Source organism: Anomaloglossus baeobatrachus, unplaced genomic scaffold (genome assembly GCF_048569485.1).
Source record: "Anomaloglossus baeobatrachus isolate aAnoBae1 unplaced genomic scaffold, aAnoBae1.hap1 Scaffold_2825, whole genome shotgun sequence".
NCBI lineage: Eukaryota > Metazoa > Chordata > Amphibia > Anura > Aromobatidae > Anomaloglossus > Anomaloglossus baeobatrachus.
Window position 1 is genome coordinate 67,373 of NW_027442297.1, and position 25,872 is coordinate 93,244.

General features: G+C 46.5%; 16 non-coding genes across 16 annotated transcripts; all 16 read left to right on the forward strand.

Annotated features, from left to right (window-relative positions):
• The first annotated feature begins 665 nt into the window (after positions 1–665).
• LOC142266225 (U2 spliceosomal RNA) lies at positions 666–856 on the forward strand. Its single transcript, XR_012732359.1, has one exon. It is a non-coding gene; the product is annotated as a U2 spliceosomal RNA (small nuclear RNA).
• Positions 857–2,243: 1,387 nt separating this feature from the next.
• Positions 2,244–2,434, forward strand: LOC142266227 (U2 spliceosomal RNA). The gene has a single exon (XR_012732360.1). It is a non-coding gene; the product is annotated as a U2 spliceosomal RNA (small nuclear RNA).
• Positions 2,435–3,821: 1,387 nt separating this feature from the next.
• Positions 3,822–4,012, forward strand: LOC142266228 (U2 spliceosomal RNA). Its single transcript, XR_012732361.1, has one exon. It is a non-coding gene; the product is annotated as a U2 spliceosomal RNA (small nuclear RNA).
• A 1,387-nt stretch (positions 4,013–5,399) lies between these two features.
• On the forward strand, positions 5,400–5,590 carry LOC142266229 (U2 spliceosomal RNA). The gene has a single exon (XR_012732362.1). It is a non-coding gene; the product is annotated as a U2 spliceosomal RNA (small nuclear RNA).
• Positions 5,591–6,977: 1,387 nt separating this feature from the next.
• On the forward strand, positions 6,978–7,168 carry LOC142266231 (U2 spliceosomal RNA). Its single transcript, XR_012732364.1, has one exon. It is a non-coding gene; the product is annotated as a U2 spliceosomal RNA (small nuclear RNA).
• A 1,387-nt stretch (positions 7,169–8,555) lies between these two features.
• LOC142266232 (U2 spliceosomal RNA) lies at positions 8,556–8,746 on the forward strand. Its single transcript, XR_012732365.1, has one exon. It is a non-coding gene; the product is annotated as a U2 spliceosomal RNA (small nuclear RNA).
• A 1,387-nt stretch (positions 8,747–10,133) lies between these two features.
• On the forward strand, positions 10,134–10,324 carry LOC142266233 (U2 spliceosomal RNA). The gene has a single exon (XR_012732366.1). It is a non-coding gene; the product is annotated as a U2 spliceosomal RNA (small nuclear RNA).
• Positions 10,325–11,711: 1,387 nt separating this feature from the next.
• On the forward strand, positions 11,712–11,902 carry LOC142266234 (U2 spliceosomal RNA). The gene has a single exon (XR_012732367.1). It is a non-coding gene; the product is annotated as a U2 spliceosomal RNA (small nuclear RNA).
• A 1,387-nt stretch (positions 11,903–13,289) lies between these two features.
• On the forward strand, positions 13,290–13,480 carry LOC142266235 (U2 spliceosomal RNA). Its single transcript, XR_012732368.1, has one exon. It is a non-coding gene; the product is annotated as a U2 spliceosomal RNA (small nuclear RNA).
• Positions 13,481–14,867: 1,387 nt separating this feature from the next.
• Positions 14,868–15,058, forward strand: LOC142266143 (U2 spliceosomal RNA). Its single transcript, XR_012732284.1, has one exon. It is a non-coding gene; the product is annotated as a U2 spliceosomal RNA (small nuclear RNA).
• A 1,387-nt stretch (positions 15,059–16,445) lies between these two features.
• Positions 16,446–16,636, forward strand: LOC142266144 (U2 spliceosomal RNA). Its single transcript, XR_012732285.1, has one exon. It is a non-coding gene; the product is annotated as a U2 spliceosomal RNA (small nuclear RNA).
• Positions 16,637–18,023: 1,387 nt separating this feature from the next.
• LOC142266145 (U2 spliceosomal RNA) lies at positions 18,024–18,214 on the forward strand. The gene has a single exon (XR_012732286.1). It is a non-coding gene; the product is annotated as a U2 spliceosomal RNA (small nuclear RNA).
• Positions 18,215–19,601: 1,387 nt separating this feature from the next.
• Positions 19,602–19,792, forward strand: LOC142266146 (U2 spliceosomal RNA). Its single transcript, XR_012732287.1, has one exon. It is a non-coding gene; the product is annotated as a U2 spliceosomal RNA (small nuclear RNA).
• A 1,387-nt stretch (positions 19,793–21,179) lies between these two features.
• On the forward strand, positions 21,180–21,370 carry LOC142266147 (U2 spliceosomal RNA). Its single transcript, XR_012732288.1, has one exon. It is a non-coding gene; the product is annotated as a U2 spliceosomal RNA (small nuclear RNA).
• A 1,387-nt stretch (positions 21,371–22,757) lies between these two features.
• On the forward strand, positions 22,758–22,948 carry LOC142266150 (U2 spliceosomal RNA). Its single transcript, XR_012732290.1, has one exon. It is a non-coding gene; the product is annotated as a U2 spliceosomal RNA (small nuclear RNA).
• Positions 22,949–24,335: 1,387 nt separating this feature from the next.
• Positions 24,336–24,526, forward strand: LOC142266151 (U2 spliceosomal RNA). The gene has a single exon (XR_012732291.1). It is a non-coding gene; the product is annotated as a U2 spliceosomal RNA (small nuclear RNA).
• Positions 24,527–25,872: the final 1,346 nt, after the last annotated feature.

Consider the following 25,872-nt stretch of genomic DNA (forward strand, 5'->3'; position numbering starts at 1 on the left):
ACCTTTGATAGTAAGCTTTTCTGTAGTCTGCCTGTTGATGTATTTTCCGTTTGAACTGTGCACAACATGAAGAGACGGAACACTGGCGGCTTGTCACAATGCCCCCCGATGACATCACAATAGCGCTGCTGCCTAGAAAACAAGCTGCGCAGAAGAAGTTGTTCTTTGGGTGGGAGGGTGGGCTAGTGGAAGGAGGGGGCAATCTCTTTTTTTCCCGGGTGGTAGGGGGATGACAGGAGAAGGGAAGCGGGTGGTGAGAAAGGTACAGAGGGCAGGGTTTGGGGGCTGGGAAGGAAAGGGAAAAGATTAGGGTTTGGGGATGATGAAAGGGCTTTCTACGGGTAAGGATGGCAAAGGGTGGCAGTGACGGAAAGTCAGGCAACCTGTCCTGTCCGTCTTTTTGTATCGTGAATTGGAAAGACTGCAAGGGGGAGGGGAGTTGCTTGCGCCCTAAAGGAGGAGTTATTCAGATTCATTGCAGTGGGCGGCGGCTGCAAAACGCACCATTCTTCTTGTTTTGGCTCTGCAAAGCAGCCTTTTCAAGGGTTGGCTTGGGTGACAAAATGTCTTGTGTAGGCGTGGGTTTGTCTCCCTCTCGCTCTCTCTCCCTAAGATGTGTCCGGCATAGGCCAGGGTGCCACTCGAGGCCCAAACCAATTCTGGTTATCGCTTCTCGGCCTTTTGGCTAAGATCAAGTGTAGTATCTGTTCTTATCAGTTTAATATCTGATACGTCCCCTATCTGGGGACCATATATTAAATGGATTTTTAGAACAGGGAGATGGAAAAAGAGCTTGCTCTGTCCACTCCACGCATTGACCTGGTATTGCAGTACCTCCAGGAACGGTGCACCCCTTCTTAACCCAGTTTCCAAAAGCAGAACTCAATTCACCTGATTCATATTAGCCCGATTTAATGAATTGGAAGAAAGCATACGTCTTCATATGCACCTCAATTTGGCCCATTCACTTTTCACACTTCCTCCTTTTGTTTTTTATCTTTCACACTTTTGACTTTCTTTATTCATCCAAATAGCAAACTCATCACCACTCAACCTGACCAACTCGGCTATGTCCCCGTGCTGCAGTTCTCTGTCTTATCTAGATCATTTGCAATTGAATGGAATAGATCCCTTTTGGACAAAGTGGATTCACCTGCTGCTGCAGTGACCACAGGTGTGATAACATCTAGAATTGGCATCTGGTGCGATCTCTCCGCTTCCACTCCAAAGAAAGTTACCTGTTTATTCCTATCATGCATTGGTTTTTGGGGTTTTCTTTGAGTAATGATGATCTCTTTAGTAGTCTGTTGGCGCCCTCTCCTGGAGGAATAGTTTGCTTGCTCTTGGACATTCTAAAAGAGAGGTCATGATAGACATTGAGCTTCTGAGCTCAATTGGGGACAGTCATGGGTGATGAATGTTTGCAACCTACTGCGAAGCCTCATACCGCAATATAAGGAACGTCAAATACTAAGAAAGGGCGGCCTATGAAAGAATTACTACTTTCAATAAGTACACTTAAACGGCTAATTGGGAATAGAAAAACTGTAAAAAGCCCTCTGAGAAAGCCCCCCTCTAACCTTTGATAGTAAGCTTTTCTGTAGTCTGCCTGTTGATGTATTTTCCGTTTGAACTGTGCACAACATGAAGAGACGGAACACTGGCGGCTTGTCACAATGCCCCCCGATGACATCACAATAGCGCTGCTGCCTAGAAAACAAGCTGCGCAGAAGAAGTTGTTCTTTGGGTGGGAGGGTGGGCTAGTGGAAGGAGGGGGCAATCTCTTTTTTTCCCGGGTGGTAGGGGGATGACAGGAGAAGGGAAGCGGGTGGTGAGAAAGGTACAGAGGGCAGGGTTTGGGGGCTGGGAAGGAAAGGGAAAAGATTAGGGTTTGGGGATGATGAAAGGGCTTTCTACGGGTAAGGATGGCAAAGGGTGGCAGTGACGGAAAGTCAGGCAACCTGTCCTGTCCGTCTTTTTGTATCGTGAATTGGAAAGACTGCAAGGGGGAGGGGAGTTGCTTGCGCCCTAAAGGAGGAGTTATTCAGATTCATTGCAGTGGGCGGCGGCTGCAAAACGCACCATTCTTCTTGTTTTGGCTCTGCAAAGCAGCCTTTTCAAGGGTTGGCTTGGGTGACAAAATGTCTTGTGTAGGCGTGGGTTTGTCTCCCTCTCGCTCTCTCTCCCTAAGATGTGTCCGGCATAGGCCAGGGTGCCACTCGAGGCCCAAACCAATTCTGGTTATCGCTTCTCGGCCTTTTGGCTAAGATCAAGTGTAGTATCTGTTCTTATCAGTTTAATATCTGATACGTCCCCTATCTGGGGACCATATATTAAATGGATTTTTAGAACAGGGAGATGGAAAAAGAGCTTGCTCTGTCCACTCCACGCATTGACCTGGTATTGCAGTACCTCCAGGAACGGTGCACCCCTTCTTAACCCAGTTTCCAAAAGCAGAACTCAATTCACCTGATTCATATTAGCCCGATTTAATGAATTGGAAGAAAGCATACGTCTTCATATGCACCTCAATTTGGCCCATTCACTTTTCACACTTCCTCCTTTTGTTTTTTATCTTTCACACTTTTGACTTTCTTTATTCATCCAAATAGCAAACTCATCACCACTCAACCTGACCAACTCGGCTATGTCCCCGTGCTGCAGTTCTCTGTCTTATCTAGATCATTTGCAATTGAATGGAATAGATCCCTTTTGGACAAAGTGGATTCACCTGCTGCTGCAGTGACCACAGGTGTGATAACATCTAGAATTGGCATCTGGTGCGATCTCTCCGCTTCCACTCCAAAGAAAGTTACCTGTTTATTCCTATCATGCATTGGTTTTTGGGGTTTTCTTTGAGTAATGATGATCTCTTTAGTAGTCTGTTGGCGCCCTCTCCTGGAGGAATAGTTTGCTTGCTCTTGGACATTCTAAAAGAGAGGTCATGATAGACATTGAGCTTCTGAGCTCAATTGGGGACAGTCATGGGTGATGAATGTTTGCAACCTACTGCGAAGCCTCATACCGCAATATAAGGAACGTCAAATACTAAGAAAGGGCGGCCTATGAAAGAATTACTACTTTCAATAAGTACACTTAAACGGCTAATTGGGAATAGAAAAACTGTAAAAAGCCCTCTGAGAAAGCCCCCCTCTAACCTTTGATAGTAAGCTTTTCTGTAGTCTGCCTGTTGATGTATTTTCCGTTTGAACTGTGCACAACATGAAGAGACGGAACACTGGCGGCTTGTCACAATGCCCCCCGATGACATCACAATAGCGCTGCTGCCTAGAAAACAAGCTGCGCAGAAGAAGTTGTTCTTTGGGTGGGAGGGTGGGCTAGTGGAAGGAGGGGGCAATCTCTTTTTTTCCCGGGTGGTAGGGGGATGACAGGAGAAGGGAAGCGGGTGGTGAGAAAGGTACAGAGGGCAGGGTTTGGGGGCTGGGAAGGAAAGGGAAAAGATTAGGGTTTGGGGATGATGAAAGGGCTTTCTACGGGTAAGGATGGCAAAGGGTGGCAGTGACGGAAAGTCAGGCAACCTGTCCTGTCCGTCTTTTTGTATCGTGAATTGGAAAGACTGCAAGGGGGAGGGGAGTTGCTTGCGCCCTAAAGGAGGAGTTATTCAGATTCATTGCAGTGGGCGGCGGCTGCAAAACGCACCATTCTTCTTGTTTTGGCTCTGCAAAGCAGCCTTTTCAAGGGTTGGCTTGGGTGACAAAATGTCTTGTGTAGGCGTGGGTTTGTCTCCCTCTCGCTCTCTCTCCCTAAGATGTGTCCGGCATAGGCCAGGGTGCCACTCGAGGCCCAAACCAATTCTGGTTATCGCTTCTCGGCCTTTTGGCTAAGATCAAGTGTAGTATCTGTTCTTATCAGTTTAATATCTGATACGTCCCCTATCTGGGGACCATATATTAAATGGATTTTTAGAACAGGGAGATGGAAAAAGAGCTTGCTCTGTCCACTCCACGCATTGACCTGGTATTGCAGTACCTCCAGGAACGGTGCACCCCTTCTTAACCCAGTTTCCAAAAGCAGAACTCAATTCACCTGATTCATATTAGCCCGATTTAATGAATTGGAAGAAAGCATACGTCTTCATATGCACCTCAATTTGGCCCATTCACTTTTCACACTTCCTCCTTTTGTTTTTTATCTTTCACACTTTTGACTTTCTTTATTCATCCAAATAGCAAACTCATCACCACTCAACCTGACCAACTCGGCTATGTCCCCGTGCTGCAGTTCTCTGTCTTATCTAGATCATTTGCAATTGAATGGAATAGATCCCTTTTGGACAAAGTGGATTCACCTGCTGCTGCAGTGACCACAGGTGTGATAACATCTAGAATTGGCATCTGGTGCGATCTCTCCGCTTCCACTCCAAAGAAAGTTACCTGTTTATTCCTATCATGCATTGGTTTTTGGGGTTTTCTTTGAGTAATGATGATCTCTTTAGTAGTCTGTTGGCGCCCTCTCCTGGAGGAATAGTTTGCTTGCTCTTGGACATTCTAAAAGAGAGGTCATGATAGACATTGAGCTTCTGAGCTCAATTGGGGACAGTCATGGGTGATGAATGTTTGCAACCTACTGCGAAGCCTCATACCGCAATATAAGGAACGTCAAATACTAAGAAAGGGCGGCCTATGAAAGAATTACTACTTTCAATAAGTACACTTAAACGGCTAATTGGGAATAGAAAAACTGTAAAAAGCCCTCTGAGAAAGCCCCCCTCTAACCTTTGATAGTAAGCTTTTCTGTAGTCTGCCTGTTGATGTATTTTCCGTTTGAACTGTGCACAACATGAAGAGACGGAACACTGGCGGCTTGTCACAATGCCCCCCGATGACATCACAATAGCGCTGCTGCCTAGAAAACAAGCTGCGCAGAAGAAGTTGTTCTTTGGGTGGGAGGGTGGGCTAGTGGAAGGAGGGGGCAATCTCTTTTTTTCCCGGGTGGTAGGGGGATGACAGGAGAAGGGAAGCGGGTGGTGAGAAAGGTACAGAGGGCAGGGTTTGGGGGCTGGGAAGGAAAGGGAAAAGATTAGGGTTTGGGGATGATGAAAGGGCTTTCTACGGGTAAGGATGGCAAAGGGTGGCAGTGACGGAAAGTCAGGCAACCTGTCCTGTCCGTCTTTTTGTATCGTGAATTGGAAAGACTGCAAGGGGGAGGGGAGTTGCTTGCGCCCTAAAGGAGGAGTTATTCAGATTCATTGCAGTGGGCGGCGGCTGCAAAACGCACCATTCTTCTTGTTTTGGCTCTGCAAAGCAGCCTTTTCAAGGGTTGGCTTGGGTGACAAAATGTCTTGTGTAGGCGTGGGTTTGTCTCCCTCTCGCTCTCTCTCCCTAAGATGTGTCCGGCATAGGCCAGGGTGCCACTCGAGGCCCAAACCAATTCTGGTTATCGCTTCTCGGCCTTTTGGCTAAGATCAAGTGTAGTATCTGTTCTTATCAGTTTAATATCTGATACGTCCCCTATCTGGGGACCATATATTAAATGGATTTTTAGAACAGGGAGATGGAAAAAGAGCTTGCTCTGTCCACTCCACGCATTGACCTGGTATTGCAGTACCTCCAGGAACGGTGCACCCCTTCTTAACCCAGTTTCCAAAAGCAGAACTCAATTCACCTGATTCATATTAGCCCGATTTAATGAATTGGAAGAAAGCATACGTCTTCATATGCACCTCAATTTGGCCCATTCACTTTTCACACTTCCTCCTTTTGTTTTTTATCTTTCACACTTTTGACTTTCTTTATTCATCCAAATAGCAAACTCATCACCACTCAACCTGACCAACTCGGCTATGTCCCCGTGCTGCAGTTCTCTGTCTTATCTAGATCATTTGCAATTGAATGGAATAGATCCCTTTTGGACAAAGTGGATTCACCTGCTGCTGCAGTGACCACAGGTGTGATAACATCTAGAATTGGCATCTGGTGCGATCTCTCCGCTTCCACTCCAAAGAAAGTTACCTGTTTATTCCTATCATGCATTGGTTTTTGGGGTTTTCTTTGAGTAATGATGATCTCTTTAGTAGTCTGTTGGCGCCCTCTCCTGGAGGAATAGTTTGCTTGCTCTTGGACATTCTAAAAGAGAGGTCATGATAGACATTGAGCTTCTGAGCTCAATTGGGGACAGTCATGGGTGATGAATGTTTGCAACCTACTGCGAAGCCTCATACCGCAATATAAGGAACGTCAAATACTAAGAAAGGGCGGCCTATGAAAGAATTACTACTTTCAATAAGTACACTTAAACGGCTAATTGGGAATAGAAAAACTGTAAAAAGCCCTCTGAGAAAGCCCCCCTCTAACCTTTGATAGTAAGCTTTTCTGTAGTCTGCCTGTTGATGTATTTTCCGTTTGAACTGTGCACAACATGAAGAGACGGAACACTGGCGGCTTGTCACAATGCCCCCCGATGACATCACAATAGCGCTGCTGCCTAGAAAACAAGCTGCGCAGAAGAAGTTGTTCTTTGGGTGGGAGGGTGGGCTAGTGGAAGGAGGGGGCAATCTCTTTTTTTCCCGGGTGGTAGGGGGATGACAGGAGAAGGGAAGCGGGTGGTGAGAAAGGTACAGAGGGCAGGGTTTGGGGGCTGGGAAGGAAAGGGAAAAGATTAGGGTTTGGGGATGATGAAAGGGCTTTCTACGGGTAAGGATGGCAAAGGGTGGCAGTGACGGAAAGTCAGGCAACCTGTCCTGTCCGTCTTTTTGTATCGTGAATTGGAAAGACTGCAAGGGGGAGGGGAGTTGCTTGCGCCCTAAAGGAGGAGTTATTCAGATTCATTGCAGTGGGCGGCGGCTGCAAAACGCACCATTCTTCTTGTTTTGGCTCTGCAAAGCAGCCTTTTCAAGGGTTGGCTTGGGTGACAAAATGTCTTGTGTAGGCGTGGGTTTGTCTCCCTCTCGCTCTCTCTCCCTAAGATGTGTCCGGCATAGGCCAGGGTGCCACTCGAGGCCCAAACCAATTCTGGTTATCGCTTCTCGGCCTTTTGGCTAAGATCAAGTGTAGTATCTGTTCTTATCAGTTTAATATCTGATACGTCCCCTATCTGGGGACCATATATTAAATGGATTTTTAGAACAGGGAGATGGAAAAAGAGCTTGCTCTGTCCACTCCACGCATTGACCTGGTATTGCAGTACCTCCAGGAACGGTGCACCCCTTCTTAACCCAGTTTCCAAAAGCAGAACTCAATTCACCTGATTCATATTAGCCCGATTTAATGAATTGGAAGAAAGCATACGTCTTCATATGCACCTCAATTTGGCCCATTCACTTTTCACACTTCCTCCTTTTGTTTTTTATCTTTCACACTTTTGACTTTCTTTATTCATCCAAATAGCAAACTCATCACCACTCAACCTGACCAACTCGGCTATGTCCCCGTGCTGCAGTTCTCTGTCTTATCTAGATCATTTGCAATTGAATGGAATAGATCCCTTTTGGACAAAGTGGATTCACCTGCTGCTGCAGTGACCACAGGTGTGATAACATCTAGAATTGGCATCTGGTGCGATCTCTCCGCTTCCACTCCAAAGAAAGTTACCTGTTTATTCCTATCATGCATTGGTTTTTGGGGTTTTCTTTGAGTAATGATGATCTCTTTAGTAGTCTGTTGGCGCCCTCTCCTGGAGGAATAGTTTGCTTGCTCTTGGACATTCTAAAAGAGAGGTCATGATAGACATTGAGCTTCTGAGCTCAATTGGGGACAGTCATGGGTGATGAATGTTTGCAACCTACTGCGAAGCCTCATACCGCAATATAAGGAACGTCAAATACTAAGAAAGGGCGGCCTATGAAAGAATTACTACTTTCAATAAGTACACTTAAACGGCTAATTGGGAATAGAAAAACTGTAAAAAGCCCTCTGAGAAAGCCCCCCTCTAACCTTTGATAGTAAGCTTTTCTGTAGTCTGCCTGTTGATGTATTTTCCGTTTGAACTGTGCACAACATGAAGAGACGGAACACTGGCGGCTTGTCACAATGCCCCCCGATGACATCACAATAGCGCTGCTGCCTAGAAAACAAGCTGCGCAGAAGAAGTTGTTCTTTGGGTGGGAGGGTGGGCTAGTGGAAGGAGGGGGCAATCTCTTTTTTTCCCGGGTGGTAGGGGGATGACAGGAGAAGGGAAGCGGGTGGTGAGAAAGGTACAGAGGGCAGGGTTTGGGGGCTGGGAAGGAAAGGGAAAAGATTAGGGTTTGGGGATGATGAAAGGGCTTTCTACGGGTAAGGATGGCAAAGGGTGGCAGTGACGGAAAGTCAGGCAACCTGTCCTGTCCGTCTTTTTGTATCGTGAATTGGAAAGACTGCAAGGGGGAGGGGAGTTGCTTGCGCCCTAAAGGAGGAGTTATTCAGATTCATTGCAGTGGGCGGCGGCTGCAAAACGCACCATTCTTCTTGTTTTGGCTCTGCAAAGCAGCCTTTTCAAGGGTTGGCTTGGGTGACAAAATGTCTTGTGTAGGCGTGGGTTTGTCTCCCTCTCGCTCTCTCTCCCTAAGATGTGTCCGGCATAGGCCAGGGTGCCACTCGAGGCCCAAACCAATTCTGGTTATCGCTTCTCGGCCTTTTGGCTAAGATCAAGTGTAGTATCTGTTCTTATCAGTTTAATATCTGATACGTCCCCTATCTGGGGACCATATATTAAATGGATTTTTAGAACAGGGAGATGGAAAAAGAGCTTGCTCTGTCCACTCCACGCATTGACCTGGTATTGCAGTACCTCCAGGAACGGTGCACCCCTTCTTAACCCAGTTTCCAAAAGCAGAACTCAATTCACCTGATTCATATTAGCCCGATTTAATGAATTGGAAGAAAGCATACGTCTTCATATGCACCTCAATTTGGCCCATTCACTTTTCACACTTCCTCCTTTTGTTTTTTATCTTTCACACTTTTGACTTTCTTTATTCATCCAAATAGCAAACTCATCACCACTCAACCTGACCAACTCGGCTATGTCCCCGTGCTGCAGTTCTCTGTCTTATCTAGATCATTTGCAATTGAATGGAATAGATCCCTTTTGGACAAAGTGGATTCACCTGCTGCTGCAGTGACCACAGGTGTGATAACATCTAGAATTGGCATCTGGTGCGATCTCTCCGCTTCCACTCCAAAGAAAGTTACCTGTTTATTCCTATCATGCATTGGTTTTTGGGGTTTTCTTTGAGTAATGATGATCTCTTTAGTAGTCTGTTGGCGCCCTCTCCTGGAGGAATAGTTTGCTTGCTCTTGGACATTCTAAAAGAGAGGTCATGATAGACATTGAGCTTCTGAGCTCAATTGGGGACAGTCATGGGTGATGAATGTTTGCAACCTACTGCGAAGCCTCATACCGCAATATAAGGAACGTCAAATACTAAGAAAGGGCGGCCTATGAAAGAATTACTACTTTCAATAAGTACACTTAAACGGCTAATTGGGAATAGAAAAACTGTAAAAAGCCCTCTGAGAAAGCCCCCCTCTAACCTTTGATAGTAAGCTTTTCTGTAGTCTGCCTGTTGATGTATTTTCCGTTTGAACTGTGCACAACATGAAGAGACGGAACACTGGCGGCTTGTCACAATGCCCCCCGATGACATCACAATAGCGCTGCTGCCTAGAAAACAAGCTGCGCAGAAGAAGTTGTTCTTTGGGTGGGAGGGTGGGCTAGTGGAAGGAGGGGGCAATCTCTTTTTTTCCCGGGTGGTAGGGGGATGACAGGAGAAGGAAAGCGGGTGGTGAGAAAGGTACAGAGGGCAGGGTTTGGGGGCTGGGAAGGAAAGGGAAAAGATTAGGGTTTGGGGATGATGAAAGGGCTTTCTACGGGTAAGGATGGCAAAGGGTGGCAGTGACGGAAAGTCAGGCAACCTGTCCTGTCCGTCTTTTTGTATCGTGAATTGGAAAGACTGCAAGGGGGAGGGGAGTTGCTTGCGCCCTAAAGGAGGAGTTATTCAGATTCATTGCAGTGGGCGGCGGCTGCAAAACGCACCATTCTTCTTGTTTTGGCTCTGCAAAGCAGCCTTTTCAAGGGTTGGCTTGGGTGACAAAATGTCTTGTGTAGGCGTGGGTTTGTCTCCCTCTCGCTCTCTCTCCCTAAGATGTGTCCGGCATAGGCCAGGGTGCCACTCGAGGCCCAAACCAATTCTGGTTATCGCTTCTCGGCCTTTTGGCTAAGATCAAGTGTAGTATCTGTTCTTATCAGTTTAATATCTGATACGTCCCCTATCTGGGGACCATATATTAAATGGATTTTTAGAACAGGGAGATGGAAAAAGAGCTTGCTCTGTCCACTCCACGCATTGACCTGGTATTGCAGTACCTCCAGGAACGGTGCACCCCTTCTTAACCCAGTTTCCAAAAGCAGAACTCAATTCACCTGATTCATATTAGCCCGATTTAATGAATTGGAAGAAAGCATACGTCTTCATATGCACCTCAATTTGGCCCATTCACTTTTCACACTTCCTCCTTTTGTTTTTTATCTTTCACACTTTTGACTTTCTTTATTCATCCAAATAGCAAACTCATCACCACTCAACCTGACCAACTCGGCTATGTCCCCGTGCTGCAGTTCTCTGTCTTATCTAGATCATTTGCAATTGAATGGAATAGATCCCTTTTGGACAAAGTGGATTCACCTGCTGCTGCAGTGACCACAGGTGTGATAACATCTAGAATTGGCATCTGGTGCGATCTCTCCGCTTCCACTCCAAAGAAAGTTACCTGTTTATTCCTATCATGCATTGGTTTTTGGGGTTTTCTTTGAGTAATGATGATCTCTTTAGTAGTCTGTTGGCGCCCTCTCCTGGAGGAATAGTTTGCTTGCTCTTGGACATTCTAAAAGAGAGGTCATGATAGACATTGAGCTTCTGAGCTCAATTGGGGACAGTCATGGGTGATGAATGTTTGCAACCTACTGCGAAGCCTCATACCGCAATATAAGGAACGTCAAATACTAAGAAAGGGCGGCCTATGAAAGAATTACTACTTTCAATAAGTACACTTAAACGGCTAATTGGGAATAGAAAAACTGTAAAAAGCCCTCTGAGAAAGCCCCCCTCTAACCTTTGATAGTAAGCTTTTCTGTAGTCTGCCTGTTGATGTATTTTCCGTTTGAACTGTGCACAACATGAAGAGACGGAACACTGGCGGCTTGTCACAATGCCCCCCGATGACATCACAATAGCGCTGCTGCCTAGAAAACAAGCTGCGCAGAAGAAGTTGTTCTTTGGGTGGGAGGGTGGGCTAGTGGAAGGAGGGGGCAATCTCTTTTTTTCCCGGGTGGTAGGGGGATGACAGGAGAAGGGAAGCGGGTGGTGAGAAAGGTACAGAGGGCAGGGTTTGGGGGCTGGGAAGGAAAGGGAAAAGATTAGGGTTTGGGGATGATGAAAGGGCTTTCTACGGGTAAGGATGGCAAAGGGTGGCAGTGACGGAAAGTCAGGCAACCTGTCCTGTCCGTCTTTTTGTATCGTGAATTGGAAAGACTGCAAGGGGGAGGGGAGTTGCTTGCGCCCTAAAGGAGGAGTTATTCAGATTCATTGCAGTGGGCGGCGGCTGCAAAACGCACCATTCTTCTTGTTTTGGCTCTGCAAAGCAGCCTTTTCAAGGGTTGGCTTGGGTGACAAAATGTCTTGTGTAGGCGTGGGTTTGTCTCCCTCTCGCTCTCTCTCCCTAAGATGTGTCCGGCATAGGCCAGGGTGCCACTCGAGGCCCAAACCAATTCTGGTTATCGCTTCTCGGCCTTTTGGCTAAGATCAAGTGTAGTATCTGTTCTTATCAGTTTAATATCTGATACGTCCCCTATCTGGGGACCATATATTAAATGGATTTTTAGAACAGGGAGATGGAAAAAGAGCTTGCTCTGTCCACTCCACGCATTGACCTGGTATTGCAGTACCTCCAGGAACGGTGCACCCCTTCTTAACCCAGTTTCCAAAAGCAGAACTCAATTCACCTGATTCATATTAGCCCGATTTAATGAATTGGAAGAAAGCATACGTCTTCATATGCACCTCAATTTGGCCCATTCACTTTTCACACTTCCTCCTTTTGTTTTTTATCTTTCACACTTTTGACTTTCTTTATTCATCCAAATAGCAAACTCATCACCACTCAACCTGACCAACTCGGCTATGTCCCCGTGCTGCAGTTCTCTGTCTTATCTAGATCATTTGCAATTGAATGGAATAGATCCCTTTTGGACAAAGTGGATTCACCTGCTGCTGCAGTGACCACAGGTGTGATAACATCTAGAATTGGCATCTGGTGCGATCTCTCCGCTTCCACTCCAAAGAAAGTTACCTGTTTATTCCTATCATGCATTGGTTTTTGGGGTTTTCTTTGAGTAATGATGATCTCTTTAGTAGTCTGTTGGCGCCCTCTCCTGGAGGAATAGTTTGCTTGCTCTTGGACATTCTAAAAGAGAGGTCATGATAGACATTGAGCTTCTGAGCTCAATTGGGGACAGTCATGGGTGATGAATGTTTGCAACCTACTGCGAAGCCTCATACCGCAATATAAGGAACGTCAAATACTAAGAAAGGGCGGCCTATGAAAGAATTACTACTTTCAATAAGTACACTTAAACGGCTAATTGGGAATAGAAAAACTGTAAAAAGCCCTCTGAGAAAGCCCCCCTCTAACCTTTGATAGTAAGCTTTTCTGTAGTCTGCCTGTTGATGTATTTTCCGTTTGAACTGTGCACAACATGAAGAGACGGAACACTGGCGGCTTGTCACAATGCCCCCCGATGACATCACAATAGCGCTGCTGCCTAGAAAACAAGCTGCGCAGAAGAAGTTGTTCTTTGGGTGGGAGGGTGGGCTAGTGGAAGGAGGGGGCAATCTCTTTTTTTCCCGGGTGGTAGGGGGATGACAGGAGAAGGGAAGCGGGTGGTGAGAAAGGTACAGAGGGCAGGGTTTGGGGGCTGGGAAGGAAAGGGAAAAGATTAGGGTTTGGGGATGATGAAAGGGCTTTCTACGGGTAAGGATGGCAAAGGGTGGCAGTGACGGAAAGTCAGGCAACCTGTCCTGTCCGTCTTTTTGTATCGTGAATTGGAAAGACTGCAAGGGGGAGGGGAGTTGCTTGCGCCCTAAAGGAGGAGTTATTCAGATTCATTGCAGTGGGCGGCGGCTGCAAAACGCACCATTCTTCTTGTTTTGGCTCTGCAAAGCAGCCTTTTCAAGGGTTGGCTTGGGTGACAAAATGTCTTGTGTAGGCGTGGGTTTGTCTCCCTCTCGCTCTCTCTCCCTAAGATGTGTCCGGCATAGGCCAGGGTGCCACTCGAGGCCCAAACCAATTCTGGTTATCGCTTCTCGGCCTTTTGGCTAAGATCAAGTGTAGTATCTGTTCTTATCAGTTTAATATCTGATACGTCCCCTATCTGGGGACCATATATTAAATGGATTTTTAGAACAGGGAGATGGAAAAAGAGCTTGCTCTGTCCACTCCACGCATTGACCTGGTATTGCAGTACCTCCAGGAACGGTGCACCCCTTCTTAACCCAGTTTCCAAAAGCAGAACTCAATTCACCTGATTCATATTAGCCCGATTTAATGAATTGGAAGAAAGCATACGTCTTCATATGCACCTCAATTTGGCCCATTCACTTTTCACACTTCCTCCTTTTGTTTTTTATCTTTCACACTTTTGACTTTCTTTATTCATCCAAATAGCAAACTCATCACCACTCAACCTGACCAACTCGGCTATGTCCCCGTGCTGCAGTTCTCTGTCTTATCTAGATCATTTGCAATTGAATGGAATAGATCCCTTTTGGACAAAGTGGATTCACCTGCTGCTGCAGTGACCACAGGTGTGATAACATCTAGAATTGGCATCTGGTGCGATCTCTCCGCTTCCACTCCAAAGAAAGTTACCTGTTTATTCCTATCATGCATTGGTTTTTGGGGTTTTCTTTGAGTAATGATGATCTCTTTAGTAGTCTGTTGGCGCCCTCTCCTGGAGGAATAGTTTGCTTGCTCTTGGACATTCTAAAAGAGAGGTCATGATAGACATTGAGCTTCTGAGCTCAATTGGGGACAGTCATGGGTGATGAATGTTTGCAACCTACTGCGAAGCCTCATACCGCAATATAAGGAACGTCAAATACTAAGAAAGGGCGGCCTATGAAAGAATTACTACTTTCAATAAGTACACTTAAACGGCTAATTGGGAATAGAAAAACTGTAAAAAGCCCTCTGAGAAAGCCCCCCTCTAACCTTTGATAGTAAGCTTTTCTGTAGTCTGCCTGTTGATGTATTTTCCGTTTGAACTGTGCACAACATGAAGAGACGGAACACTGGCGGCTTGTCACAATGCCCCCCGATGACATCACAATAGCGCTGCTGCCTAGAAAACAAGCTGCGCAGAAGAAGTTGTTCTTTGGGTGGGAGGGTGGGCTAGTGGAAGGAGGGGGCAATCTCTTTTTTTCCCGGGTGGTAGGGGGATGACAGGAGAAGGGAAGCGGGTGGTGAGAAAGGTACAGAGGGCAGGGTTTGGGGGCTGGGAAGGAAAGGGAAAAGATTAGGGTTTGGGGATGATGAAAGGGCTTTCTACGGGTAAGGATGGCAAAGGGTGGCAGTGACGGAAAGTCAGGCAACCTGTCCTGTCCGTCTTTTTGTATCGTGAATTGGAAAGACTGCAAGGGGGAGGGGAGTTGCTTGCGCCCTAAAGGAGGAGTTATTCAGATTCATTGCAGTGGGCGGCGGCTGCAAAACGCACCATTCTTCTTGTTTTGGCTCTGCAAAGCAGCCTTTTCAAGGGTTGGCTTGGGTGACAAAATGTCTTGTGTAGGCGTGGGTTTGTCTCCCTCTCGCTCTCTCTCCCTAAGATGTGTCCGGCATAGGCCAGGGTGCCACTCGAGGCCCAAACCAATTCTGGTTATCGCTTCTCGGCCTTTTGGCTAAGATCAAGTGTAGTATCTGTTCTTATCAGTTTAATATCTGATACGTCCCCTATCTGGGGACCATATATTAAATGGATTTTTAGAACAGGGAGATGGAAAAAGAGCTTGCTCTGTCCACTCCACGCATTGACCTGGTATTGCAGTACCTCCAGGAACGGTGCACCCCTTCTTAACCCAGTTTCCAAAAGCAGAACTCAATTCACCTGATTCATATTAGCCCGATTTAATGAATTGGAAGAAAGCATACGTCTTCATATGCACCTCAATTTGGCCCATTCACTTTTCACACTTCCTCCTTTTGTTTTTTATCTTTCACACTTTTGACTTTCTTTATTCATCCAAATAGCAAACTCATCACCACTCAACCTGACCAACTCGGCTATGTCCCCGTGCTGCAGTTCTCTGTCTTATCTAGATCATTTGCAATTGAATGGAATAGATCCCTTTTGGACAAAGTGGATTCACCTGCTGCTGCAGTGACCACAGGTGTGATAACATCTAGAATTGGCATCTGGTGCGATCTCTCCGCTTCCACTCCAAAGAAAGTTACCTGTTTATTCCTATCATGCATTGGTTTTTGGGGTTTTCTTTGAGTAATGATGATCTCTTTAGTAGTCTGTTGGCGCCCTCTCCTGGAGGAATAGTTTGCTTGCTCTTGGACATTCTAAAAGAGAGGTCATGATAGACATTGAGCTTCTGAGCTCAATTGGGGACAGTCATGGGTGATGAATGTTTGCAACCTACTGCGAAGCCTCATACCGCAATATAAGGAACGTCAAATACTAAGAAAGGGCGGCCTATGAAAGAATTACTACTTTCAATAAGTACACTTAAACGGCTAATTGGGAATAGAAAAACTGTAAAAAGCCCTCTGAGAAAGCCCCCCTCTAACCTTTGATAGTAAGCTTTTCTGTAGTCTGCCTGTTGATGTATTTTCCGTTTGAACTGTGCACAACATGAAGAGACGGAACACTGGCGGCTTGTCACAATGCCCCCCGATGACATCACAATAGCGCTGCTGCCTAGAAAACAAGCTGCGCAGAAGAAGTTGTTCTTTGGGTGGGAGGGTGGGCTAGTGGAAGGAGGGGGCAATCTCTTTTTTTCCCGGGTGGTAGGGGGATGACAGGAGAAGGGAAGCGGGTGGTGAGAAAGGTACAGAGGGCAGGGTTTGGGGGCTGGGAAGGAAAGGGAAAAGATTAGGGTTTGGGGATGATGAAAGGGCTTTCTACGGGTAAGGATGGCAAAGGGTGGCAGTGACGGAAAGTCAGGCAACCTGTCCTGTCCGTCTTTTTGTATCGTGAATTGGAAAGACTGCAAGGGGGAGGGGAGTTGCTTGCGCCCTAAAGGAGGAGTTATTCAGATTCATTGCAGTGGGCGGCGGCTGCAAAACGCACCATTCTTCTTGTTTTGGCTCTGCAAAGCAGCCTTTTCAAGGGTTGGCTTGGGTGACAAAATGTCTTGTGTAGGCGTGGGTTTGTCTCCCTCTCGCTCTCTCTCCCTAAGATGTGTCCGGCATAGGCCAGGGTGCCACTCGAGGCCCAAACCAATTCTGGTTATCGCTTCTCGGCCTTTTGGCTAAGATCAAGTGTAGTATCTGTTCTTATCAGTTTAATATCTGATACGTCCCCTATCTGGGGACCATATATTAAATGGATTTTTAGAACAGGGAGATGGAAAAAGAGCTTGCTCTGTCCACTCCACGCATTGACCTGGTATTGCAGTACCTCCAGGAACGGTGCACCCCTTCTTAACCCAGTTTCCAAAAGCAGAACTCAATTCACCTGATTCATATTAGCCCGATTTAATGAATTGGAAGAAAGCATACGTCTTCATATGCACCTCAATTTGGCCCATTCACTTTTCACACTTCCTCCTTTTGTTTTTTATCTTTCACACTTTTGACTTTCTTTATTCATCCAAATAGCAAACTCATCACCACTCAACCTGACCAACTCGGCTATGTCCCCGTGCTGCAGTTCTCTGTCTTATCTAGATCATTTGCAATTGAATGGAATAGATCCCTTTTGGACAAAGTGGATTCACCTGCTGCTGCAGTGACCACAGGTGTGATAACATCTAGAATTGGCATCTGGTGCGATCTCTCCGCTTCCACTCCAAAGAAAGTTACCTGTTTATTCCTATCATGCATTGGTTTTTGGGGTTTTCTTTGAGTAATGATGATCTCTTTAGTAGTCTGTTGGCGCCCTCTCCTGGAGGAATAGTTTGCTTGCTCTTGGACATTCTAAAAGAGAGGTCATGATAGACATTGAGCTTCTGAGCTCAATTGGGGACAGTCATGGGTGATGAATGTTTGCAACCTACTGCGAAGCCTCATACCGCAATATAAGGAACGTCAAATACTAAGAAAGGGCGGCCTATGAAAGAATTACTACTTTCAATAAGTACACTTAAACGGCTAATTGGGAATAGAAAAACTGTAAAAAGCCCTCTGAGAAAGCCCCCCTCTAACCTTTGATAGTAAGCTTTTCTGTAGTCTGCCTGTTGATGTATTTTCCGTTTGAACTGTGCACAACATGAAGAGACGGAACACTGGCGGCTTGTCACAATGCCCCCCGATGACATCACAATAGCGCTGCTGCCTAGAAAACAAGCTGCGCAGAAGAAGTTGTTCTTTGGGTGGGAGGGTGGGCTAGTGGAAGGAGGGGGCAATCTCTTTTTTTCCCGGGTGGTAGGGGGATGACAGGAGAAGGGAAGCGGGTGGTGAGAAAGGTACAGAGGGCAGGGTTTGGGGGCTGGGAAGGAAAGGGAAAAGATTAGGGTTTGGGGATGATGAAAGGGCTTTCTACGGGTAAGGATGGCAAAGGGTGGCAGTGACGGAAAGTCAGGCAACCTGTCCTGTCCGTCTTTTTGTATCGTGAATTGGAAAGACTGCAAGGGGGAGGGGAGTTGCTTGCGCCCTAAAGGAGGAGTTATTCAGATTCATTGCAGTGGGCGGCGGCTGCAAAACGCACCATTCTTCTTGTTTTGGCTCTGCAAAGCAGCCTTTTCAAGGGTTGGCTTGGGTGACAAAATGTCTTGTGTAGGCGTGGGTTTGTCTCCCTCTCGCTCTCTCTCCCTAAGATGTGTCCGGCATAGGCCAGGGTGCCACTCGAGGCCCAAACCAATTCTGGTTATCGCTTCTCGGCCTTTTGGCTAAGATCAAGTGTAGTATCTGTTCTTATCAGTTTAATATCTGATACGTCCCCTATCTGGGGACCATATATTAAATGGATTTTTAGAACAGGGAGATGGAAAAAGAGCTTGCTCTGTCCACTCCACGCATTGACCTGGTATTGCAGTACCTCCAGGAACGGTGCACCCCTTCTTAACCCAGTTTCCAAAAGCAGAACTCAATTCACCTGATTCATATTAGCCCGATTTAATGAATTGGAAGAAAGCATACGTCTTCATATGCACCTCAATTTGGCCCATTCACTTTTCACACTTCCTCCTTTTGTTTTTTATCTTTCACACTTTTGACTTTCTTTATTCATCCAAATAGCAAACTCATCACCACTCAACCTGACCAACTCGGCTATGTCCCCGTGCTGCAGTTCTCTGTCTTATCTAGATCATTTGCAATTGAATGGAATAGATCCCTTTTGGACAAAGTGGATTCACCTGCTGCTGCAGTGACCACAGGTGTGATAACATCTAGAATTGGCATCTGGTGCGATCTCTCCGCTTCCACTCCAAAGAAAGTTACCTGTTTATTCCTATCATGCATTGGTTTTTGGGGTTTTCTTTGAGTAATGATGATCTCTTTAGTAGTCTGTTGGCGCCCTCTCCTGGAGGAATAGTTTGCTTGCTCTTGGACATTCTAAAAGAGAGGTCATGATAGACATTGAGCTTCTGAGCTCAATTGGGGACAGTCATGGGTGATGAATGTTTGCAACCTACTGCGAAGCCTCATACCGCAATATAAGGAACGTCAAATACTAAGAAAGGGCGGCCTATGAAAGAATTACTACTTTCAATAAGTACACTTAAACGGCTAATTGGGAATAGAAAAACTGTAAAAAGCCCTCTGAGAAAGCCCCCCTCTAACCTTTGATAGTAAGCTTTTCTGTAGTCTGCCTGTTGATGTATTTTCCGTTTGAACTGTGCACAACATGAAGAGACGGAACACTGGCGGCTTGTCACAATGCCCCCCGATGACATCACAATAGCGCTGCTGCCTAGAAAACAAGCTGCGCAGAAGAAGTTGTTCTTTGGGTGGGAGGGTGGGCTAGTGGAAGGAGGGGGCAATCTCTTTTTTTCCCGGGTGGTAGGGGGATGACAGGAGAAGGGAAGCGGGTGGTGAGAAAGGTACAGAGGGCAGGGTTTGGGGGCTGGGAAGGAAAGGGAAAAGATTAGGGTTTGGGGATGATGAAAGGGCTTTCTACGGGTAAGGATGGCAAAGGGTGGCAGTGACGGAAAGTCAGGCAACCTGTCCTGTCCGTCTTTTTGTATCGTGAATTGGAAAGACTGCAAGGGGGAGGGGAGTTGCTTGCGCCCTAAAGGAGGAGTTATTCAGATTCATTGCAGTGGGCGGCGGCTGCAAAACGCACCATTCTTCTTGTTTTGGCTCTGCAAAGCAGCCTTTTCAAGGGTTGGCTTGGGTGACAAAATGTCTTGTGTAGGCGTGGGTTTGTCTCCCTCTCGCTCTCTCTCCCTAAGATGTGTCCGGCATAGGCCAGGGTGCCACTCGAGGCCCAAACCAATTCTGGTTATCGCTTCTCGGCCTTTTGGCTAAGATCAAGTGTAGTATCTGTTCTTATCAGTTTAATATCTGATACGTCCCCTATCTGGGGACCATATATTAAATGGATTTTTAGAACAGGGAGATGGAAAAAGAGCTTGCTCTGTCCACTCCACGCATTGACCTGGTATTGCAGTACCTCCAGGAACGGTGCACCCCTTCTTAACCCAGTTTCCAAAAGCAGAACTCAATTCACCTGATTCATATTAGCCCGATTTAATGAATTGGAAGAAAGCATACGTCTTCATATGCACCTCAATTTGGCCCATTCACTTTTCACACTTCCTCCTTTTGTTTTTTATCTTTCACACTTTTGACTTTCTTTATTCATCCAAATAGCAAACTCATCACCACTCAACCTGACCAACTCGGCTATGTCCCCGTGCTGCAGTTCTCTGTCTTATCTAGATCATTTGCAATTGAATGGAATAGATCCCTTTTGGACAAAGTGGATTCACCTGCTGCTGCAGTGACCACAGGTGTGATAACATCTAGAATTGGCATCTGGTGCGATCTCTCCGCTTCCACTCCAAAGAAAGTTACCTGTTTATTCCTATCATGCATTGGTTTTTGGGGTTTTCTTTGAGTAATGATGATCTCTTTAGTAGTCTGTTGGCGCCCTCTCCTGGAGGAATAGTTTGCTTGCTCTTGGACATTCTAAAAGAGAGGTCATGATAGACATTGAGCTTCTGAGCTCAATTGGGGACAGTCATGGGTGATGAATGTTTGCAACCTACTGCGAAGCCTCATACCGCAATATAAGGAACGTCAAATACTAAGAAAGGGCGGCCTATGAAAGAATTACTACTTTCAATAAGTACACTTAAACGGCTAATTGGGAATAGAAAAACTGTAAAAAGCCCTCTGAGAAAGCCCCCCTCTAACCTTTGATAGTAAGCTTTTCTGTAGTCTGCCTGTTGATGTATTTTCCGTTTGAACTGTGCACAACATGAAGAGACGGAACACTGGCGGCTTGTCACAATGCCCCCCGATGACATCACAATAGCGCTGCTGCCTAGAAAACAAGCTGCGCAGAAGAAGTTGTTCTTTGGGTGGGAGGGTGGGCTAGTGGAAGGAGGGGGCAATCTCTTTTTTTCCCGGGTGGTAGGGGGATGACAGGAGAAGGGAAGCGGGTGGTGAGAAAGGTACAGAGGGCAGGGTTTGGGGGCTGGGAAGGAAAGGGAAAAGATTAGGGTTTGGGGATGATGAAAGGGCTTTCTACGGGTAAGGATGGCAAAGGGTGGCAGTGACGGAAAGTCAGGCAACCTGTCCTGTCCGTCTTTTTGTATCGTGAATTGGAAAGACTGCAAGGGGGAGGGGAGTTGCTTGCGCCCTAAAGGAGGAGTTATTCAGATTCATTGCAGTGGGCGGCGGCTGCAAAACGCACCATTCTTCTTGTTTTGGCTCTGCAAAGCAGCCTTTTCAAGGGTTGGCTTGGGTGACAAAATGTCTTGTGTAGGCGTGGGTTTGTCTCCCTCTCGCTCTCTCTCCCTAAGATGTGTCCGGCATAGGCCAGGGTGCCACTCGAGGCCCAAACCAATTCTGGTTATCGCTTCTCGGCCTTTTGGCTAAGATCAAGTGTAGTATCTGTTCTTATCAGTTTAATATCTGATACGTCCCCTATCTGGGGACCATATATTAAATGGATTTTTAGAACAGGGAGATGGAAAAAGAGCTTGCTCTGTCCACTCCACGCATTGACCTGGTATTGCAGTACCTCCAGGAACGGTGCACCCCTTCTTAACCCAGTTTCCAAAAGCAGAACTCAATTCACCTGATTCATATTAGCCCGATTTAATGAATTGGAAGAAAGCATACGTCTTCATATGCACCTCAATTTGGCCCATTCACTTTTCACACTTCCTCCTTTTGTTTTTTATCTTTCACACTTTTGACTTTCTTTATTCATCCAAATAGCAAACTCATCACCACTCAACCTGACCAACTCGGCTATGTCCCCGTGCTGCAGTTCTCTGTCTTATCTAGATCATTTGCAATTGAATGGAATAGATCCCTTTTGGACAAAGTGGATTCACCTGCTGCTGCAGTGACCACAGGTGTGATAACATCTAGAATTGGCATCTGGTGCGATCTCTCCGCTTCCACTCCAAAGAAAGTTACCTGTTTATTCCTATCATGCATTGGTTTTTGGGGTTTTCTTTGAGTAATGATGATCTCTTTAGTAGTCTGTTGGCGCCCTCTCCTGGAGGAATAGTTTGCTTGCTCTTGGACATTCTAAAAGAGAGGTCATGATAGACATTGAGCTTCTGAGCTCAATTGGGGACAGTCATGGGTGATGAATGTTTGCAACCTACTGCGAAGCCTCATACCGCAATATAAGGAACGTCAAATACTAAGAAAGGGCGGCCTATGAAAGAATTACTACTTTCAATAAGTACACTTAAACGGCTAATTGGGAATAGAAAAACTGTAAAAAGCCCTCTGAGAAAGCCCCCCTCTAACCTTTGATAGTAAGCTTTTCTGTAGTCTGCCTGTTGATGTATTTTCCGTTTGAACTGTGCACAACATGAAGAGACGGAACACTGGCGGCTTGTCACAATGCCCCCCGATGACATCACAATAGCGCTGCTGCCTAGAAAACAAGCTGCGCAGAAGAAGTTGTTCTTTGGGTGGGAGGGTGGGCTAGTGGAAGGAGGGGGCAATCTCTTTTTTTCCCGGGTGGTAGGGGGATGACAGGAGAAGGGAAGCGGGTGGTGAGAAAGGTACAGAGGGCAGGGTTTGGGGGCTGGGAAGGAAAGGGAAAAGATTAGGGTTTGGGGATGATGAAAGGGCTTTCTACGGGTAAGGATGGCAAAGGGTGGCAGTGACGGAAAGTCAGGCAACCTGTCCTGTCCGTCTTTTTGTATCGTGAATTGGAAAGACTGCAAGGGGGAGGGGAGTTGCTTGCGCCCTAAAGGAGGAGTTATTCAGATTCATTGCAGTGGGCGGCGGCTGCAAAACGCACCATTCTTCTTGTTTTGGCTCTGCAAAGCAGCCTTTTCAAGGGTTGGCTTGGGTGACAAAATGTCTTGTGTAGGCATGGGTTTGTCTCCCTCTCGCTCTCTCTCCCTAAGATGTGTCCGGCATAGGCCAGGGTGCCACTCGAGGCCCAAACCAATTCTGGTTATCGCTTCTCGGCCTTTTGGCTAAGATCAAGTGTAGTATCTGTTCTTATCAGTTTAATATCTGATACGTCCCCTATCTGGGGACCATATATTAAATGGATTTTTAGAACAGGGAGATGGAAAAAGAGCTTGCTCTGTCCACTCCACGCATTGACCTGGTATTGCAGTACCTCCAGGAACGGTGCACCCCTTCTTAACCCAGTTTCCAAAAGCAGAACTCAATTCACCTGATTCATATTAGCCCGATTTAATGAATTGGAAGAAAGCATACGTCTTCATATGCACCTCAATTTGGCCCATTCACTTTTCACACTTCCTCCTTTTGTTTTTTATCTTTCACACTTTTGACTTTCTTTATTCATCCAAATAGCAAACTCATCACCACTCAACCTGACCAACTCGGCTATGTCCCCGTGCTGCAGTTCTCTGTCTTATCTAGATCATTTGCAATTGAATGGAATAGATCCCTTTTGGACAAAGTGGATTCACCTGCTGCTGCAGTGACCACAGGTGTGATAACATCTAGAATTGGCATCTGGTGCGATCTCTCCGCTTCCACTCCAAAGAAAGTTACCTGTTTATTCCTATCATGCATTGGTTTTTGGGGTTTTCTTTGAGTAATGATGATCTCTTTAGTAGTCTGTTGGCGCCCTCTCCTGGAGGAATAGTTTGCTTGCTCTTGGACATTCTAAAAGAGAGGTCATGATAGACATTGAGCTTCTGAGCTCAATTGGGGACAGTCATGGGTGATGAATGTTTGCAACCTACTGCGAAGCCTCATACCGCAATATAAGGAACGTCAAATACTAAGAAAGGGCGGCCTATGAAAGAATTACTACTTTCAATAAGTACACTTAAACGGCTAATTGGGAATAGAAAAACTGTAAAAAGCCCTCTGAGAAAGCCCCCCTCTAACCTTTGATAGTAAGCTTTTCTGTAGTCTGCCTGTTGATGTATTTTCCGTTTGAACTGTGCACAACATGAAGAGACGGAACACTGGCGGCTTGTCACAATGCCCCCCGATGACATCACAATAGCGCTGCTGCCTAGAAAACAAGCTGCGCAGAAGAAGTTGTTCTTTGGGTGGGAGGGTGGGCTAGTGGAAGGAGGGGGCAATCTCTTTTTTTCCCGGGTGGTAGGGGGATGACAGGAGAAGGGAAGCGGGTGGTGAGAAAGGTACAGAGGGCAGGGTTTGGGGGCTGGGAAGGAAAGGGAAAAGATTAGGGTTTGGGGATGATGAAAGGGCTTTCTACGGGTAAGGATGGCAAAGGGTGGCAGTGACGGAAAGTCAGGCAACCTGTCCTGTCCGTCTTTTTGTATCGTGAATTGGAAAGACTGCAAGGGGGAGGGGAGTTGCTTGCGCCCTAAAGGAGGAGTTATTCAGATTCATTGCAGTGGGCGGCGGCTGCAAAACGCACCATTCTTCTTGTTTTGGCTCTGCAAAGCAGCCTTTTCAAGGGTTGGCTTGGGTGACAAAATGTCTTGTGTAGGCGTGGGTTTGTCTCCCTCTCGCTCTCTCTCCCTAAGATGTGTCCGGCATAGGCCAGGGTGCCACTCGAGGCCCAAACCAATTCTGGTTATCGCTTCTCGGCCTTTTGGCTAAGATCAAGTGTAGTATCTGTTCTTATCAGTTTAATATCTGATACGTCCCCTATCTGGGGACCATATATTAAATGGATTTTTAGAACAGGGAGATGGAAAAAGAGCTTGCTCTGTCCACTCCACGCATTGACCTGGTATTGCAGTACCTCCAGGAACGGTGCACCCCTTCTTAACCCAGTTTCCAAAAGCAGAACTCAATTCACCTGATTCATATTAGCCCGATTTAATGAATTGGAAGAAAGCATACGTCTTCATATGCACCTCAATTTGGCCCATTCACTTTTCACACTTCCTCCTTTTGTTTTTTATCTTTCACACTTTTGACTTTCTTTATTCATCCAAATAGCAAACTCATCACCACTCAACCTGACCAACTCGGCTATGTCCCCGTGCTGCAGTTCTCTGTCTTATCTAGATCATTTGCAATTGAATGGAATAGATCCCTTTTGGACAAAGTGGATTCACCTGCTGCTGCAGTGACCACAGGTGTGATAACATCTAGAATTGGCATCTGGTGCGATCTCTCCGCTTCCACTCCAAAGAAAGTTACCTGTTTATTCCTATCATGCATTGGTTTTTGGGGTTTTCTTTGAGTAATGATGATCTCTTTAGTAGTCTGTTGGCGCCCTCTCCTGGAGGAATAGTTTGCTTGCTCTTGGACATTCTAAAAGAGAGGTCATGATAGACATTGAGCTTCTGAGCTCAATTGGGGACAGTCATGGGTGATGAATGTTTGCAACCTACTGCGAAGCCTCATACCGCAATATAAGGAACGTCAAATACTAAGAAAGGGCGGCCTATGAAAGAATTACTACTTTCAATAAGTACACTTAAACGGCTAATTGGGAATAGAAAAACTGTAAAAAGCCCTCTGAGAAAGCCCCCCTCTAACCTTTGATAGTAAGCTTTTCTGTAGTCTGCCTGTTGATGTATTTTCCGTTTGAACTGTGCACAACATGAAGAGACGGAACACTGGCGGCTTGTCACAATGCCCCCCGATGACATCACAATAGCGCTGCTGCCTAGAAAACAAGCTGCGCAGAAGAAGTTGTTCTTTGGGTGGGAGGGTGGGCTAGTGGAAGGAGGGGGCAATCTCTTTTTTTCCCGGGTGGTAGGGGGATGACAGGAGAAGGGAAGCGGGTGGTGAGAAAGGTACAGAGGGCAGGGTTTGGGGGCTGGGAAGGAAAGGGAAAAGATTAGGGTTTGGGGATGATGAAAGGGCTTTCTACGGGTAAGGATGGCAAAGGGTGGCAGTGACGGAAAGTCAGGCAACCTGTCCTGTCCGTCTTTTTGTATCGTGAATTGGAAAGACTGCAAGGGGGAGGGGAGTTGCTTGCGCCCTAAAGGAGGAGTTATTCAGATTCATTGCAGTGGGCGGCGGCTGCAAAACGCACCATTCTTCTTGTTTTGGCTCTGCAAAGCAGCCTTTTCAAGGGTTGGCTTGGGTGACAAAATGTCTTGTGTAGGCGTGGGTTTGTCTCCCTCTCGCTCTCTCTCCCTAAGATGTGTCCGGC